The 14,912-nt window shown below is 36.4% G+C and overlaps 1 protein-coding gene across 3 annotated transcripts in view; it reads left to right on the plus strand.

Annotated features, from left to right (window-relative positions):
* HECTD2 (HECT domain E3 ubiquitin protein ligase 2) overlaps window positions 1-14,912 on the plus strand; it is a 104,974-nt gene that overhangs the window by 37,179 nt on the left and 52,883 nt on the right. The gene's annotated exons all lie outside the window — the stretch shown is intronic.

The following is a 14,912-nucleotide window of genomic DNA, read 5'->3' on the forward strand; positions in this document are numbered from 1 at the left end:
AGAGAAGAATCAAATAGACATAATACAAAATGATAAAGGGGATATCACCACTGATCCCATAGAAATACAAACTACCATTACCATATATTATAAATATCTCTATGCAAATATACTAGAAAATCTAGAAGAAATGGATAAATTCCTGGACACATACACCCTCCCAAGACTAAACCTGGAGAAGTGAATCCTGCAGTAGACCAATAACATGTTTTGAAATTGAAGCAGTAATTCACACCCTACCAATCAAGAAAAGCCCAGGACCAGTCAGATTGACAGCCATATTCTACCAGAGGCACAAAGGGGAACTGGTACCATTCCTTTTGAAACTGTTCCAAACAAAGTTGCTTATCAGCTTAGGAGGGGCTTAAGAAAAAAAGAGGGACTACTCCCTAACTCATTTTGTGAGGCCAGCATTGTCCTGATACCGAAACCTGGCAGAGACACAACAAAGAAGGAAAATTCCAGGCCAGTAACCCTGATGAACATCAGTGTAAAAATCTTCAATAAAATACTGTTAAACCAAATTCAGCACCACATCAAAAAGCTTATCCACCATGATCAAGTTGACTCCAACCCTGGGATGCATGGCTGGTTCAACATGCACAAATCAATAGACATAATCCATCACATAAACAGAACCAATGATTATTAAACAAAACGACATGATTATCTCTGTAGATACAATAAAAACTTTGATAAAATTCAACACCTCTTCATGCTAAAAACTGTCAATAAACTAGGTATTTATGGAACATTTCTCAAAACAATAAGAGCTATTTATGATAAACCCACAGCCACTATCATAGTGAATGGGCAAAAGCTGGAAAAATTCTCTTTGAAAACCAGCACAAGACAAGGATGCCCTCTCTCACCACTCGGTTTCAACATAGTATTGGAAGTTCCAGCCAGGGCAATCAGGAAAGAGAAAGAAATAAGGAGTATTCAAATAGGAAGAAAAGCTGTCAAATTGTCTCTGTTTGCAGATGACATGATTGTAATATTTAGAATACTTTGTCATTGCAGCCCAGAATCTTCTTAGCTCATGATAAGCAACTTGAGCAAAGACTCAGGATACAAAATTAATGTGCAAAAATCACAAGTATTTCAATATACCAATAGTAGACAGAGAGCCAAATCATGAGTGAACTCCCATTCACAATTGCTACAAAAAGAATGAAATATTTTGGAATACAGCTTACAAGGGATGTGAAGGCCCTCTTCAAGGAGAACTACAAATCACTGCTCAAGGAAATAAGAAAGGACACAAATGGGAAAACATTCCGTGCTCATGGATAGGAAGAATCAATAACATGAAAATTGCCTGACAAAAAACAGTAGCCCTTTATGCTAAAAACCCTCAATAAACTCGGTATGGATGGAACGTATCTCAAAACAATAAAAGCTATTTACGACAAACCAACAGCGAATATCATACTCAATGGGCAAAAACTGGAAGCATTCCCTTTGAAATCTGGCAGTAGACAAGGATGCCCTCTCTCACCACTCCTATTCTATATAGTACTGGAAGTTCTAGCCAGAGCAATCAGGCAAGAAAAAGAAATAAAGGGTATTCAAATAGGATAGGAGGAAGCCAAATTGTCTCTATTTGCAGATTACATGATAGTATATCTGGAAGACCCCATCATCTCAGCCCAAAAACTCCTGAAACTGATAAGCAACTTCAGCAAAGTCTCAGAATATAAAATCAATGTGCAAAAATCATAAGCCTTCCTCTACACCAATAACAGACTTCAAGAGAGCCAAATCAAGAATGAACTGCCATTCACAATTGCTACAAAGAGAATAAAATACCTAGGAATGCAACTTACAAGGAACGTAAGGGACCTCTTTAAGGAAAACTACAAACCACTGCTCAACAAAATAAGAGAGGACACAAACAGTTGGAAAAACATTCCATGTTCATGGTTAGGAAGAATCAATATTGTGAAAATGGCCATACTGCCCAAAGTAATTTACAGACTCAATGCTATCCCCATCAAGCTACCATTGCCTTTCTTCACAGAACTGGAAAAAAACACCTTGAACTTCATATGGAACCAAAAGAGAGCCCGCATAGCCAAGTCAATTCTAAGCAAAAAGAACACAGCAGGAGGCATCACACTACCGCACTTCAAACTATACTACAAGGCTACAGTAATCAAAACAGCATGGTACTGGTACCAAAACAGAGATATAGCGCAATGGAACAACACAGAGGCATCAGAGGCAACACAACATATCTACAACCATACAGTCTTTGATGAACCTGACAAAAACAAGCAATGGGGAAAGGATTCCCTGTTTAATAAATGGTGTTGGGAAAACTGGCTAGCCATGTGCAGAAAGCAGAAACTGGACCCCTTACACTAAAATTAACTCCAGATGGATTAAAGACTTAAACATAAGTCCCAGTACCATAAAAACCCTAGAAGAAAATCTAGGCAAAACCATTCAGGACCTAGAAGTAGGCAAGGACTTCATGAACAAAACACCAAAAGCATTGGCAGCAAAAGCCAAAATAGACAAATGGGACCTAAGGAAACTCCACAGCTTCTGCACGGCAAAAGAAACAGTCACTAGAGTGAATCGGCAACCAACAGAATGGGAAAAAAATTTTGCAGTTTACCCATCTGACAAAGGGCTGATATCCAGAATTTACAAAGAACTAAAACAGATTTACAAGAAGAAAATAAACAGGCCCATTCAAAAATGGGCAAAGGATATGAACAGACACTTTACAAAAGAAGACATACACGAGGCCAACAAACATATGAAAAAATGCTCATCATCACTTGTCATTAGAGAGATGCAAATCAAAACCACATTGAGATACTATCTCATGCCACTTAGAATGGCGATCATTAAAAAATCTGGAGACAACAGACGCTGGAGAGGATGTGGAGAAATAGGAACATTTCTACACTGCTGATTGGAGTGTAAATTAGTTCAACCATTGTGGAAGACAGTGTGGCAATTCCTCAAGGACCTAGAAATAGAAATGCCATTTAACCCAGCAATCCCATTTATAGTCCCATCCAAAGGACTATAAATCGGTCTACTATAAGGACACATGCACATGAATGTTCATTGCAGCACTGTTTACAATAGCGAAGACCTGGAACCAACCCAAATGCCCATCAATGATAGACTGGATTGGGAAAATGTGGCACATATACACGATGGAATATTATGCAGCAATCAAAAATGATGAGTTCATGTCGTTTGTAGGGACATGGATGAATCTGGAGAACATCATTCTCAGCAAACTGACACAAAAACAGGAAATGAAATACTGCATATTCTCACTCATAGGCGGGTGATGAACAATGAGAACACATGGACACAGGGAAGGGAGCACTACACACTGGGATCTACTGGGGGGAATAGGGGAGGGACAGCAGGGGGGGAGCTGGGGAGGGATGGCATGGGGAGAAATGCCAAATGTGGGTGAAGGGGAGGAAGGCAGCAAAGCACACTGCCACGTGTGTACCTATGCAACTATCTTGCATGTTCTGCACATGTCCCCCAAAACCTAAAATGCAATTAAAAAAAAAAAGAAAATTGCCATACTTCCCAAAGTAATTTATAGAGTCATTCCTATCCCCATCAAGCTACCATTGACTTTCCTCACAGAATTAGAAAAAAGCCACTTTAAATTTTATATGGTACCAAAAGGTAGCCCAGATAGCCAATACAATCCTAAGCAAAGGGAACAAAGATGGAGGCATCACACTGCCTGACTTCTGACTATACTACAAGGCTGCAGTAACCAAAACAGCGTGGTACTGGTACCAAAACGGATATATAGACCATTGGAAGAGAACAGAGGCCTCAGAAATAACACCACACATCTGCAACCATCTGATCTTCAACAAACCTGATAAAAACAAGTAATGGAAAAAAGTTTTTCTATTTAATAAATGCTGTTGGAAAAACTGGCTAGCCAAATACAGGAAACTGAATCTGGACCACTTTCTTACACCTTCTACAAAAATTAAGATGGATTAAATACTTATACCTAAGACCTAAAACCATAAAAACCCTAGAAGAAAACCTAGGCAGTATCATTCAGGACATAGGCATGGGCAAAGACTTCATGACTGAAATACCGAAAACAATGGCAACAAAAGCCAAAATAGACAAAGGGATTAAATTAAACTAAAGAGCTTCTTCAAAGCAAAAGAAACTATTATCAGAGTGAACAGGCATCGTACAGATTGGGAGAAAAATTTAATCTATCCATCTGACGAAGGGCTAATATCCAGAATCTACAAGGAATTTAAGCATATTTACAAAAAAAGAAATCTCATTTTAAAAAGGGTGGAGAATATGAACAGATACTTTTTAAAAGGAGGCATTAATGAAACAAACATGTGAAAAAGTGATCATCACTGGTCATCAGAGAAATGCAAATCAAAACCACAATGAGATACCATTTCATGCCAGTTAGAATGGCGATCATTAAAAAGTCCAGAAACAACAAATGCTGGAGAGGATGTGGAGAAATAGAAGTGCTTTTACACTGCTTTTTACACTGGAAGACAGTTTGGCAATTCCTCAAGGATCTAGAGCCAGATGTACCATTTGACCCAGCAATCCTATTACTGGGTATATACCCAAATGATTATAAATCTTTCTACTATAAAGACACATGCATACATATGTTTATTGCAGCACTGTTCACAATAGCAAAGATTTGGAACCAACCCAAATGCCCATCAGTGATAGACTGGATAAAGAAAATGTGGCACATATATACCATGGAATACTATGCAGCCTTACGAAAGGATGGATTCATGTCCTTTGTAGGGACATGGATGAAGCTGGAAACCATCATTCTCAGCAAACTAACACAGGAACAGAAAACCAAACACCATATGTTCTCACTCATAAATGGGAGTTCAACAATTAGACACAGGGAGGGGAACATCACACACTGGGGCCTCTTGTGGGGTTGTGGGCTAAGGGAGAGATAGCTTTAGGAGAAATACTTAATGTAGGTGACACATTGATACATGTAGCAAACTACCATGACACGTGTATACCTATGTAAGAAATCTGTACCTTCTGCACATTTATCTTAGAACTTTAGTAATAAAAAATACAAATTCTTGTGCCCCACTCCAGACCTACTGAATCACAAACTTTGGGGAGGGCCCAGCAGTCTATGTTTCAACGTTTTAACAAGCTCTGCAGGTTATTCTGATTTACAGTAAAGTTTGGAAACCATTGCTTTTGTATAAAAAATTAGCATGTGTATGCTGTCTTCTAATATGGAAGTTTAAAATATTTTCCAATGCTAACGAAATTTATCTTTGCTTTTTAATGCTGATGATAGAGCCAAGGGTACATGCTTGAATACAAGGGCAGGTAAAGAAGGTAGGGAGAACTTATTAGCTATGTTACTTCTGTGACTACTGATGTGGCTGTGTTTGCATAGTTGAAAATATATCTTGATTACATTAGAATATAACGATTCTATATATGTATATTTCATTGTAGAACTTAAAATCTGTAAGATTAATCGTTCTGTTGATTTAGAAGTGTTAATACTTGAGAAAATACTACAATCAAAGTAAAAAGCTTAGTGGATGGGCTCAACCACAGAATGGAGGGGATAGGAATCAATGAAGTGGAAGACAACAATAGAAATTATTCAGTCTTAACAATAGAAAATAGATGAAATATCAACAGAGTCTCAGGGACCTCTGATACTATTACAAAAGGTGTTATATTTCTATTATCAGAGTCCTAGAATGAGAGGAAAAGACAGTAGGGCTGAAAACATAACCCAATAATTACTGAATATTTCCTACATTTGTTGAAAGATATAAGTCTGCAGATTCAAGAAGCTAAACAAACTTCATTCAGAAGAAATCCAAAGAAATCCACAGCAAGAAACATCATAATTAAGCCTGTCAAAACTGAAGACCAACAAAAAGATGTTGAAAGCAGCCAGAAAAAATAGACACATTTAAGAAAATACTGTCATTTGAGTATTTGTCCCCACCAAAATTCATGTTGAAATGTAATCCCCAGTGTAGCAATATTGAAAGGCGGGACCTTTAAGAGGTAATTGGGTCATGAGGGTTCTGCTCTTATGAATAGATTAATTCATTCATACATCCATGGAATCATGGGTTATGGGAATAAGACCATTGGCTTTATAAAAAGAGGAAGTGAGCTATGAGCTAGCACACTCAGCCCCCTCACCACATGATGCCCTGCACCACCTCAGGACCCTGCAGAGTCCCTATTAGCAAAAAGGCCCTCACCAGATGCAGCCCCTCAGAAAAACCATTTAAATAACGGATTTCTCTTCAATATCCATGGAGGCCACCAGAAGGATATGCTACTGGATTTTTCAAATACTAAAAGGACTATCAATGCAGAATCGTATACCTGATGAAAATATTTTTTAGAAATGAAGGGAAGGGAAATCAAGACATTTTTGGATGAAGAAAAACTAAGAATGTTGTCATTAGATTCACTCTAGAAGAATAAAGAAGTTCTGTAAACAGAAAGGAAACAAAAAAAAAAAGAAGGAACCTTGAGATATTAGGAAAGAGGAAAGAAAGTGATGAACAAAAGTGTGGATAAATACAGTAGACTTTCCTACTCCTTTATTGTTTTCTAAATTATATTTGGTAGTTGAAACAAAAATTGTAACACTGGTGTGGTTCTAAATGTATGTAAAGGAAATACTTAACAAAAATTATGACTGAGCACAGCAACTTATACCTGTAATCCCAGTGCTTTGGGAGGTCAAGACAGGAGGATGGCTTGAGGACAACAAGAGTTTGAGACCAGCCTGGGGAACATAGTGAGACTCTGCTCTACAAAAAAAATAAAAATTAGACACGTTGGTGCATGCCTGTAGTCCTAGCTACTCAGAAGGCTGACATGGGAAGATCACTTGAGTCCAGGCATTTGAGGCTGCAGTTAGCTATGGTCACACTACCACACCCCATCCTCAGTGAAAGAGCAAGACCCTGTCACACACACAAAAAGAAAATTATAAACAGGGGTAGGCAAAGGAGGTAGGATTTCTATACTTTATTCCAACTAGTAAAATGATAAGAGTAGCCTATGATAAATTATGTATCTATAAGGTAATACCTAGAGAAACTTCTCAGAAACACTATATATAAATCAAGAGAATTCTGAAACATTTTTAACATGCAAAGGCTGGAAAAATAACAGATATGATAAACAGAGAGAAAAGAAAATAAAATCACAGACTTAAGATCTACCTTATCAAAAATTACATTAAATGTAAATAGTCTAAATAAAAGATAACTGTCAGAGTAAACAAAAAATATGACCCAACTGTATTGTGTTTATAATAAATTCACTTCAAATGTAACAGTGTAAGCAGATTGGAAGCAAATGGATAGAGGAAGAAACATGCAAACATCAGTCAAAGGAAACAGAAATTATTATAGTATCAGATAAAGTGGGCTTAGAACAAATTAAATTCATGGAGACACATGAGGAACATTATGTAATGATAGAAGGGATAATCACCCAAAATACATAGTGATTTCAAATGCATACACACCAAAGAGCAGAGATGTAAAAGATGCAGAGAAAATACCTGAAAGCAGAAACAGAAAAATCCACCATTAGGTATTGAAGTCTCCAACCCTAAGTATATATTTGATGAAACTAGATAGAAAATCAACAAATATATAGAAGAACTCAATGCCACTATCAACCAACAGGATCTAATCCACATTTATACCCAACAACAGAATACACATGGTATTTCAGGTGCCAATAGGACTGACTATTTTCTGGACCATAAAACAACTCTGAAATTTTAAAGAGTTGAGATAACGCAAAGTATGTTTTCTGACTGTAATAATATTAGAAATCAGTAACAGAAAATAACAGGAGCATTTTCAAAATTCTTGGAAATTCAAATTAATTTCAAATATGAAGTCTCAAGGGAAATTAAAAAATGGATGGAGTGAAAATTAAAATATATCAAAATTTTGTGGGATACCGCTATAGCAGTGCTGAGAGGGACATTTATGGCAGTCATGCATATATTGGAAAAGGAGGGAAGTTTCAAAACAAAGATCTAAGCCTTTAGCTCATGGACCTAGGAAAAGAAGAGAAAATCAGCCCAAAGCAAGCAGGAAGGAGGAAATATAAAGATAAAATCAGTCAAACTGAAAACAAAAAAATTGAGAAAAATTAATAAAGAGATGGTTCTTTGTTAAGATCAATAAAATTGACAAACCTCTAGGAAGACTGACAAAAACAGATTATCAGTATCATAAATGAAATAGGAGATACAGACCCTGTAAACATCAAAAAAGATAAGGAAATACTACAAACAACTCTACACACATAAATTTCAGATGAAATGGATCAATTCCTCAAAAAACAAAAGCTATTGAAATTCTAGTTTGAAATAGTTCATTTGAATAGTTCTATAGCCACTAAGAAAATTGTTTCTAGTTTTAAAACTTTAAAAAAGGAATATTCACATCTGGATGGTTTCACAGGAGAATTCTACCAAATGCTTAAAGAATTAACACCATTTTTGTACAATCTCTACCAGAAAATAGACGAGAAGGGAATACTTCCTATTGTATTTTACATACTGGTATTACACTTATTACAAAACCAAACAAAGATAGTTAAAAAAATTAAATTACAGATCAATCTCTCTCAGGAATATAGATGGCAGAAATTCTTAACAAAATATTAGCAAATAAAATTCAGCAATGTATGAAAAGTTACACATCATGACTGAAAGGTCATTCCCGGCAATTAGTGTAATCCACCATACTAACATATTTGGGAATGATTCCATGCAGTAAAATCATTTGACAAAAATCCAACACCTGTTCATGATGAAAAAATTCAAACTCCCAGAAAAATAAGAGAATATTTTTCTTTACTTGATAAACGGCATCTAGAAAAATCCTGCAGTTAACATTTTCTATAAATGTGAAAAGACTGAATGCTTTTACCTAAAGGTCAGGAACAAGGCAAGGATGTCTGCTCTTAGCACTCTTATTCAACATACTAAGAATCAAAGGGAGTACCCTTATATTGATAAAGCTTACCCTTTTTCTTAATGGCAAGACTTAGTGCTTTCTCTTTTAAGAGTGGGAATAATGCAAGTATGTTTGCTCTTACTCTTACTCAACTCAGTGCTCTAAATTCTGGCCAATGCAAAAGGCAGAAGACTTTTTTTAAAATGTAGATTAGAAAATAAGAAATGAGACTGTCCTTGTTTGCAGATGATGTGACTGTCTATGAAAAAAAAAAATCCCATAAAATCTCCCCCAAAAAACCTTCCTAGAATCAATAAGTGAGTTCAGTAAGGTTGAAGAATTCAAGATAAACACAAAATCAGTTATATTTCTTTATGTTAACAGTGAACACGTGGACATTAAAATAAAAATGCATGTCATTTGTAATGACTTAAAAAGAAAAAGTTTTAAATCTAGCAAACATTACAGAATATGTAGGCTTAGAATTATACCATGCTGATGAAAAAAGTTAAGATGTCAGTAAGTGCAAAGGCATACCGTCTTCATGGATTAGAATACTTACTGTAGTAAAGATGCCAGTTCTCCCCAAATTCATACACAAATTTCATGCAATTCCTATGAAAATTCCCATAAGTTTTTTGTTTGTTTTTGTTGATATAAATAAGATTGTTTTCACATTTACTTGGAAAGGCAGAAGAACTAGAATGGCTAAAACTGTTCTTTTAGAGAATCGAGTTAAGAGAATCAGTCTACCTGATTTTTGTTATATAGCTACAATAATCATACTGAGATACTAGTGGAGGGAGAGATACAAAGATTGGTAGAACGGAATAGAGGGCCCAGAAATAGACCCACACAAATATGCCCAGTTGTAATTTGACAAAAGTGCAAATGCAATTCAGTGGAGGAAACATAGCCTTTTTAATAAATGGCGCCAGAGTGATTGGATATCTATAGACAAAAAATAATAAACACTAACCCAAAACTCACACCTTAATACAAATATTAAGTTAAAATGGATAATTGACTTAAATGTAAAATGATTGGACTTTTAGAAAAAAATAAAACTGTAAGTAAAAAATCTTATGGAAACTGAACAACTGGCTCTTGAATGTTGACTGGGTAAACAATGAAATGAAGACAGAAATAAAGAAGTTCTTCGAAACCAATGAGAACGAAGACACAACATGCCAGAACCTCTGGGAAACATTTAAAGCAGTCTCTAGAGGAAAGTATATAGCAATAAGTGCCCATATGAGGAGAATGGAGAGATCCAAAATTGACAACCTATCGTCAAAATTGAAAGAGCTAGAGGAGCAAGATAAAAAAACTCAAAACACAGCAGAAGACAAGAAATAACTAAGATCAGAGCTGAACTGAAAGAGATTGAGACACGAAAAACGCTTCAAAAAATCAATAAATCCAAGAGCTGGTTTTTTGAAAAGATCAACAAAATAGACAGACCACTAGCCAGATTGATTAAAAAGAAAAGAGAGAACAACCAAATAGATGCAATAAAAAATGATAAAGGGGAAATCACCACAGATTCCACAGAAATTCAAACCATCATCAGAGAATATTACAAACAACTCTATGCACATAAACTAGTAAACCTGGAAGAAATGGATAAATTCCTGGACTCCTGTGTCCTCCCAAGCCTAAACCAGGAGGAAGCTGAAACTATGAATAGACCAATAACAAGGTCTGAAGTTGAGGCAGCAATTAAGAGCCTACCACTCAAAAAAAGCCCAGGTCCAGATGGATTCACAGCCGAATTTTATCAGACACACAAAGAGGAGCTGGTACCATTCCTTCTAAAACTATTTCAAACAATCCAAAAAGAGGGAAGCCTTCCCAAATCATTTTACGAGACCAACATCATTCTGATACCAAAACCCGGCAGAGACCCAACAAGAAAAGAAAACTTCAGGCCAATATCCATGATGAACATAGATGCAAAAATCTTCAATAAAATATTGGCAAGCCGATTGCAACAGCAAATCAAAAAACTTATTCACCATGATCCAGTAGGATTCATCCCGGGGATGCAAGGCTGGTTCAACATACGCAAGTCTATAAACGTAATTCACCACATAAACAGAACCAAGGACAAAAACCACATGATTATCTCAATTGACGCAGAGAAGGCATTTGACAAAATTCAACAGCCCTTTATGCTAAAAACCCTCAATAAACTCGGTATCGATGGAATGTATCTCAAAGTAATAAAAGCTATTTATGACAAACCAACAGCCAATATCATACTGAATGGGCAAAAACTGGAAGCATTCCCTTTGAAATCCGGCACTAGACAAGGATGCCCTCTCTCACCACTCCTATTCAATATAGTACTGGAAGTTCTAGCCAGAGCAATCAGGCAAGAAAAAGAAATAAAGGGTATTCAAATAGGAAAGGTGGAAGCCAAATTGTCTCTATTTGCAGACGACATGATAGTATACCTAGAAGACCCCATCGCCTCAGCCCAAAAACTCCTGAAACTGATAAGCAACTTCAGCAAAGTCTCAGGATATAAAATCAATGTGCAAAAATCACAAGCATTCGTCTACACCAATAACAGACTTAAAGAAAGCCAAATCAAGAACAAACTGCCATTCACAATTGCTACAAAAAGAATAAAATACCTTGGAATACAACTCACAAGGAACGTAAGGGATCTCTTCAAGGAGAACTACAAACCACTGCTCAACAAAATCAGGGAGGACATAAACAGATGGAGAAACATTCCATGTTCATGGTTAGGAAGAATTAATATCGTGAAAATGGCTATACTGCCCAAAGTAATTTACAGAATCAACGCTATCCCCATCAAGCTACCATTGACTTTCTTTACAGAACTGGAAAAACCACCATGAACTTCATATGGAACCAAAAGAGAGCCCGCGTAGCCAAGTCAATTCTAAGCAAAAAGAACACAGTGGGGGGCATCACACTACCGGATTTCAAACTATACTACAAGACTACAGTAATCAAAACAGCATGGTACTGGTACCAAAACAGAGATATAGACCAATGGAACAAAACAGAGGCACCAGAGGAAACACAACATATCTACAACTATACAATCTTTGATAAACCTGACAAAAACAAGCAATGGGGAAAGGATCCCCTGTTTAACAAATGGTGTTGGGAAAACTGGCTAGCCATGTGCAGAAAGCAGAAACTGGACCCCTTCCTGACGCCTTACACTAAAATTAACTCCAGATGGATTAAAGACTTAAACATAAGACCTGGCACCATAAAAACCCTAGAAGAAAATCTAGGCAAAACTATCCAGGACATAGGAGTAGGCAAGGACTTCATGAACAAAACACCAAAAGCATTGGCAACAAAAGCCAAAATAGACAAATGGGACCTAATCAAACTCCACAGCTTCTGCATGGCAAAAGAAACAGTCACTAGAGTGAATCAGCAACCAACAGAATGGGAAAAAATTTTTGCAGTTTACCCATCTGACAAAGGGCTGATATCCAGAATTTACAAAGAACTCAAACGGATTTACAGGAAAAAAACAAGCCCATTCAAAAGTGGACAAAGGATATGAACAGACACTTTACAAAAGAAGACATATATGAGGCCAACAATCATATGAAAAAATGCTCATCGTCACTGGTCATCAGAGAGATGCAAATCAAAACCACATTGAGATACCATCTCACGCCAGTTAGAATGGTGATCATTAAAAAATCTGGAGACAACAGATGCTGGAGAGGATGTGGAGAAAAAGGAACACTTCTACACTGTTGGTGGGAGTGTAAATTAGTTCAACCATTGTGGAAGACTGTGGCGATTCCTCAAGGCCTTAGAAATAGAAATTCCATTTGACCCAGCAATCCCATTACTGGGTATATATCCAAAAGACTATAAATCATTCTACTATAAGGACACATGTACACGAATGTTCATTGCAGCACTGTTTACAATAGCAAAGACCTGGAATCAACCCAAATGCCCATTGATAATAGACTGGATTGGAAAAATGTGGCACATATACACCATGGAATATTATGCAGCAATCAGAAATGATGAGTTTGTGTCATTTGTAGGGACATGGATGAATCTGGACAACGTCATCCTCAGCAAACTGACACAAGAACAGAAAATGAAACACCGCATATTCTCACTCATAGGCGGGTGATGAAAAATGAGAACACATGGACACAGAAAGGGGAGTACTAAACACTGGGCTCTATTGGGGGGAAAAGGGGAGGGCCAGTGGGAGGGGGAGGTGGGGAGGAATAGCCTGGGGAGAAACGCCAAATGTGGGTGAAGGGGAGAAGGAAAGCAAAGCACACTGCCATGTGTGTACCTACGCAACTGTCTTGCATGCTCTGCTCATGTACCCCAAAACCTAAAATCCAATAAAAAATTAAAAAAAAAAAATCTTTGGCCTCTAGGGCTAGAAAAGAGTTCTTAAGACTTGACACCAAAAATATAATCCATAAAAGAAAAATTTATAAATTTGTCTTCATCAAAACTTAACCATTTTGCTCTGAGAAAGACCCTGTGCAGAGGATGAAAAGACAGGCTACAAAGTGAGAGAAAACATATGCAAACTACTTACATATGACAAGGAACTATTATCTAGACTATATAAGGAACTTTCAGTACTTAACAGCAAAAAAGTAAGTAATCCAGTTAAAACACAGACAAAAGATGTAAAGAGACATTTCACTGAAGAGGGTATATGAACACTAAGCACATTAAAAGATGTTCAACATGATTAACCATTAGGAAAATGAGAATTAAAAGCACACAGTAATATTACACAACTATAAAAAATAGTGACAATACCAAATGCTGGTGACGATATAGAGAAACTGGATCACTAATATATTGCTGGTAGGAATGTAAAATGGTACAGCCACTCTGAAAAACAAGTTTGGCAGTGTGTTAAAAAACTAAACATGTAACTGCCATACATTTACCTCAAAGAAATGAAGACTTCTTTCACCCAATAACCTCTACACAAATGTTTCTAGCAGCTTTATCTACAATAACCTAAAAACAGATGTCCTTCAATGGTTGAAGAGTTAAATAAGCCATGGTACACCATATAGTGGAATACTATTAAACAATAAAAAGGAATGAACTATCTGTATATGCAACAACTTGGATGAATCTCCAGAAAATTATGCTGAGTAAAACAAAACCAATATGAAAAGGTTACATAGGTGTGATTTCTTTCATATAACATTCTTCAAATGACAAAATTATATAAACAGAATAATCTAATAATGTTTCAAATACTTTTCTGTTTTCATAAATCAAAATTATAAGACTTATAGAGGACATAAGTGCATATACAGTCATGACGTTTCAGTCAAGGATAGACCACATACATGACAGTGGTCCCCTAGATTGTAATAACATTTTAACCATACCTTTTCTGTGTTTACATGTGTTTAAATAAACAAATGCTTATCATTATATTACAGTTGCCTACAGTATTAAGTACAGTAAAATGCTATACAGATATGTAGCCTGGGAGCAATAAGCTATACCATATACCCTTGGTGTATAGTAAGCTATACCATCTAGGTTTGTGTAAGTACATTGTATGATGTTCACATAGTGACAGAATCACCTACTGGCATGTTTCTCAGAATGTGTCTTTATCATTAAGCAATGTGTGACTTATAATAATAGGGACTGTATTCAAAAAGCTAATAAACATTAAAAACATTGAGCCTTATTGAAATAATCCCTGAAAGGTGACTTTTGGGAAGAGAGGAGAAGAAAGAAATGCTAATTACATTGACAGACAATTTTGAGAGGGAAGGGGAAAAGGGAAGAAGCTCTATATTAACTATACACATCAATGTTAAGATACAGCCTAATATGTGTTGTGAATGAAGTGGGGAAGTGGGCGAATAAGCC

This window comes from Callithrix jacchus, chromosome 12 (assembly GCF_049354715.1).
Source record: "Callithrix jacchus isolate 240 chromosome 12, calJac240_pri, whole genome shotgun sequence".
Classification (NCBI taxonomy): Eukaryota; Metazoa; Chordata; class Mammalia; order Primates; family Cebidae; genus Callithrix; species Callithrix jacchus.